This window comes from Tamandua tetradactyla, chromosome 20 (genome assembly GCF_023851605.1).
Source record: "Tamandua tetradactyla isolate mTamTet1 chromosome 20, mTamTet1.pri, whole genome shotgun sequence".
NCBI lineage: Eukaryota > Metazoa > Chordata > Mammalia > Pilosa > Myrmecophagidae > Tamandua > Tamandua tetradactyla.
Window position 1 is genome coordinate 27,681,029 of NC_135346.1, and position 6,000 is coordinate 27,687,028.

Below are 6,000 nucleotides of genomic sequence, written 5' to 3' on the forward strand. Positions count from 1 at the left end.
CTTGTGTCACACCACATCTGGCATCTATGCCTACCACCAGTAAAGGAAAAGCTGTTTGAGGCAGTAGTATTACATTCCACCAGAATAGCTAAACCTTGATTTAAAATACCCAGAAGTGCTATTCTAGTACCTTCTGATTGGCTATCATTCAGCTGTTTTGAAATGCAGACAGGCATCCTTTGGGAAAGTCATGGAGGTTTCCAAACTCAGGCTTATAAGGGAAAAAAAATGTTCTTTAGGAGGAGAAAAACTAATGCATTATTTCAGGTAAAGGGTCCTGGAATAGAAAATCTCCTGAGAACCAGAAAGACCACTATATGCTAATATTGGGACTTAATAGACCTGTAAGTCCTATGGCAAGACTTTAATTCTTAATTCTCCCTTTGTGCTTCCTGTGTAGAAGAAGTGATCCTCAACGTAGAATTGAAAGGAAGAGATGAATGGCCGATAGTCCTGAAATGTTTAGACTCAGAATTTTACAGAGCTGACCAATCATCCTGAAATGAGACTTGCCAATTTAGTCTCTCTGAAAACCTATTTCAGTGAAAGTTCATTTAGTGATGCCTCATTGGTGGAAATAAAGCAAGCTCCACCATAAAAAGAGGTAGAAAGAAATGATTAGATCCTTTTCTAGCTCAGAGTGCTATTCTGAGATGCCTGGGAACTTAAATTCATGGAAGCAAACATGAAAGTTTTCAAAGCTGGAACCAGCACAAACCCAAGGAGGGAAGGTAAAGGAGAGGGTAGCTTTCTCCTACCTTCTGCGGTTCCGATCTCGATAGTGCCTTTCACTTGACTGAAGCACCATAGTGTGTCCTGGGTGAGCGTCCCAATTCCTGAAAGCAACACAAGGAAACACATGAGGTTAGGCAAAAGCCCCCAGTTGCTGTTAAAAGGCCAACAAGAACAGAAAAACATGGTGTCGTCTAGGCATTTTTCAAAGGAGGCTTGCACACCAGGTATCATGTTGTTGGTGAGGACACCTCAATTAATCCTGGACGGTCAGTCCCTAAGCACCACGTCCTGCTGTGAATCACTGCTCTGTCTCCTCCCGTCTAACCATGCCAGGACTATTCTGAACTGGAGCAATTGGAGTTCGTCCCTGCTGAGCGCCTGGCAGCATCCTCGAGCAGTTAAGAAGGGCCTGCAGTCACACCCTGTGTGACTGCCTCTTTTCATAGGAATACTAATGCTTTCGATTGTTTTCCTTCTGTGGCAGTGGGGAATGAAAAGAGGCAGTTCCTTAGAGGGGAAAGAGGAAAAGAAAAGTAACTAAAAAAAAAAATTGGGTTTCACAACGTGTGTGGTTGAACGGTCAGGAAGGGGTCAGACACCCAGAGAATTTTTATCTGTCTCACTCACTCGTTGACTATTTGTCAAAATCCAAGCTGACTGGAGAGCTGGGGAAAGCAAAAGAAGGCTGGGGGTGAGGGATGTGGTGCCCTCAGAAAGTGAGGGAGTCAGTTTCTGATAAATATGGCCTATTTAGTTCCTGTGGAGATTTGTGTTCCAAATTCAAATTGTACATTTGGAGGGGTGAAATTTTCTGACACTTAGGCTCATTTGCGACTTCAGGTTCCTACTAATACATTTATTGAAGTCAAAAAGGTCCTTTTCAGGGTGGGCCATGGTGGCTCAACAGGCAAGAATGCTTGCCTGCCATGCCAGAGGACCCAAGTTCGATTCCCAGTGCCTGCCCATGTAAAAAAATAAAATTAAATTAAAAAAAAAAAAAAGAAGGTCCTTTTCAGAACACTTTTGGATAGCTATGGTGCCAGTTTGCTCATAAACAGCATGAATGGGCCTTGACCTCTACCAGGTTTTTAAATTAAGGCTGATGTTACATAGTCAAATTTTAGGAGAGGATGTGAATTTAAGAATTAATAAATTCAGTAGAAAAAGAAACATCAAAAATCAAAACCAAATTAGCCCTTTAAAAATGTATACAGAACTGAGAAGTCATCCTATTGTCAACAACAGATATGTATTGAACTCCTATATGGAAATATGAATTCACTTAGCCACGCAAGACTAGAGTTGCTCCCTAATGCTTTTCTCACTGTTGTTGACAGCACCTTTGATGGAAGCAACATAAAGTCATGACTTTGCAGTCAGACAGGGTTTATGGATTGGCTCTGACCTGAGACATGTTCCTAAATATAATGAGACGTTGATTCCTCATCTTTAAAATGGCATAAACTCTCAGGGCTGTTTGGATATTGAATGTGCTTAGCACAGTGCTTATCAAACACCTAAATAAAGGAGGGAAATATTCTAAAATATTTGAAGTAAAAAAAAAAGTGTATTAGCTGAGAAATTTTGGCCAACACTTTACATGGAGAATCTCTATTCTCATGCAATTCTATGACGAGGCTAATATTGTCACCCCATTTTACAGGCGAGGAAACTGAGATTCAAGAAGCTTTGGAAATTCACTAAATGTCATATCTAGGGCACGGCAAAGCTAGGATTTCAATCCAGGTTGTCTGAACCTCAGTATTCTCCATTGCAGGGGTCAGCATGACCATTTAATTGTGAGGGCTGTCAGGCCCACGGTGGCTTCACACTTGAACTCGTGTCTCATGGAAAGCTGAACTGGAATACTGTTTCAAATATTAAGGATTAAAATATCAATGTTAGGACTTCCAGGGAAGATAGTGGAGTAGGGAGCTCCAGGACTCAATCCTTCTACCAACACAGCTATTAAACAGGCAGAAATGGTCTGAAACAACTATTTTGAAACTCCTGAGACAAGAAGAACACTTTTCAGAATCCAGGGAAAAGTAGGAAGAAGAGACAGATTCTCTTTCTTTAAAGAAACTGCAAACTGTTCTCTCCACATGGCAGCTACTGGCACCCATCTCCCATTCTCACAGTGGACCACTGAGGGGTCTAGCCCTGGCTAGCTGCTGGTGACAGAAAGAGATACAAAAATTCTCTTCCCCAAGAACATGGGTGCGCAGGGCCTATTACTAATCATGACTTTTCATAAGCAAATTCAGATTGCTGTCTCTGAGGGTAGCTTTTCTAGTCTGCCAAAGCTGCCAGAATGCAACTCACCTGGCCAAGCTGACACTGAACCTAATTACCACAGCAGCTAATTGTTTCAAATTCCCCGAACAAAGGCAGTGGCAGCCATTGTCTCAACTCTGCCTGGACAGGGGAGTAGGTGGTGGAGATTTAAGGACACAGTGGTCCCTCATGCTGTGGGGGACAGTTAACTGATGGGTTAGAATTTGTCCTCTATGCAAAAGCAACATGAGACAACAAAAGAAGTATAAAAAACTATAGAGACAAATACTCTGTAACAAAATCCTGCCAGCATCAAATATTTGGGAGAGAGACTTCTGTCTCCTGGGAAACAGAGGGCACAACCAAACTCTGGTAAACAGGAGAACTCCAAAACAATTAACAAACAAAATCTCAGGACAAGACAGAGGCCCAGAACGACAGGAAAAGATCCTGGGCACTGCGTTTACCTTGGGAAGAGCTCCCTGATAGCAGAGCTGAGATTTCAGAAAATCTCTGTCTCTTTCGTAGCTGGCTAAAAAATGAAGAAACAGATATCCCAGGAATTAAATCCCAGAGTTAACATTTTAACAAATAAAAATGTGTACTGTTCAACATAACAGTGTAAGACAAAAAAAGAAATAGGAAATGACGGCCTATCCAAAGGGAAGAGGACAAAAGTACAGAAAACACCAGTGAAGAAGATGAGAATGTCTACATGCTAAACAAAGCCTTTAAAAATTATCTTAAATGTGCTCAAAGAGATGAAAGGGAGTACAGAGAAAAAAACTAAAGGATTCAGGAAAACAATGAAAAAAATAGGAAATATCCTGACATGAATGAAAATACAATATTTCAAAACATATGGGATGCAGCAAAGGCAATGCCGACAGGCAAATTTGTAGTTCTAAATGCTCACATTAAAAAAGAAGAAAGTCTTCAAATTAGAGAACTAATCTCAAAATTGGAAGAACTAGAAAAAGAAGACAAACTAAACCCCAAAGTGAGCAGAAGAAAGGAAGTTACAGAGATTAGAGTGGCAATAAATAAAATAGAAAACATAAAACAATAATAAGAATCAATAAAACCAAAATTTGGTTCTTTGAGAAGACCAATCAAATCAGCAAATCTTTAGCTAGACTGGTGAAGAAAACAATAAAGAAAATTCAATGAAAATCAAAAATGAAAATGGGGACATTTCTACCCCCTGAAATAAAAAGGACTATAAGAGGATAGTATGAAAAACTGCTCGTCAATAAATTAGATCACCTAGATGAAATGGACAAATTATTAGAAACACACAAACTACCTACATAGACTCAAGAAGAAAGCAAAGATCTCAACAAACCAATTACTAAGAAGGAGATTGAATCAGTAACTAAAAGCTAGTCAACAAAGAAAAGCCAAGGACCAGATGGCTTTATAGGGGAATTTTACTAGACGTTCCAAGAATTAGTACCCCCAGTGAAATTCCTCCAAAAACTTGAAGAGCAGGGAAAATTCTTCCTAACTTATTCTGTGAGGCCAATATCACCCTCATACCAAAGACAGAAAAAGATACAACAAGGAAAAGAACTAATGATCAAAACCTCTTATGAAGAGACACAAAAATCCTCAACAAATACTAGCAAACCAAATCCAACAGCCTATTGAAAGAATTTTATACCTTTAATTTGCTAACGCTAATGAAATAATCATCAGACCACCCAGAAATGGGTTGACTTTTACAATGGAGATTTATGAACTTACAAGTTTACAGTTCTGAGGCTGTGAAAATGTTCAAGTCATGGTATCAACATGTGATGCTTTCTCCCCAAGATGACTACTGGTAATCATCAACTCCTCTGTCACATGGCCAGGCTCATGTCAATACCTGCTGGTCTCTCCTTCTCTCTCAGATTTCAATGCTTCCAGCTTCTGGACTCAGTGGCTTCCTCTCTGTTTTCTGTATGTCCTCTCTCAGCTTCTCTGGCTTTTCTCTCTGAGATTCTCTGGGGATTTTATTTTTGTGTGTGTCTTCTCTCTGTCTTTTATTCTATTATAAAGTACTCCAGTAAGAGGATTAAGACTCACCATGAATGAGATGGGTCAAATCTCAACTTAAGTGAAGACTCTATATACCAAAAATCCTATTTACAATGGGTCCACACCCACAGAAATGGATTAGCTTTAAGAACATGATCTATTCTTGAACTATGCAACTTCAAACTACCACATTCCACCCTCTAGACCCCACAAAGACATGTTCTTTTCATATGCAAAATACATACATTCCATCACGATACTTCAAAAGGCTTAAATCATTTCAGTGAAAATACTAAGTACAAAGTTCCATCAAACTGTTAAAGGTATGACCTGTTCTGGGGCATATTTGCCTCCAGCTGTAAATTTGTGAAATTTAAATTATCTTCTTTCAACATGCAATGGGAGGACATTTATAAAATAACTGTTCCCATTGACATAGGGAGAAACTAGAAACCAAACAGGGTTACCACTCCAAAACAGTTTCAAAATCTTTCAGGGCAAACTCCATTAGATTTCAAGTTCTGAGACTCATCTATAAAATGATGTTTTGTCCTCAGGGCTTGATAGGGCAGCAGCCCCACCCTTTCCAAGGCCTTGCACAGTTTCTGTGCTCTCTCCAAACACTGGAGTGAGCAGTTCAATATCTTCAAGCACTGGGGTAATGGCCAGGGTCTCAGCACCACCCTCCTCAAGCATCAGGGTGGTGGTGGAACTCTCTGTAATCTCCAGGTCATAGGCTCCCTACCTCAGAAGAGGGTGGTGGTGGTCAGACTCTCCCCAGTCTCCAGGGATTATGCTCCACCACCTCTGAAGACTGGGGCCGCAGCACTGTTCCTCAACAGTGTAGCAGCCAGGACCCTGCACAATTTCCGATGCACCTGGGAACCCTGGGTTCATAACCCTTTTCCTGAACAGCAGGGAGAAAGGTACCCTCTGCAAGCTCTGGAGAGCTCATACTCACCCTTT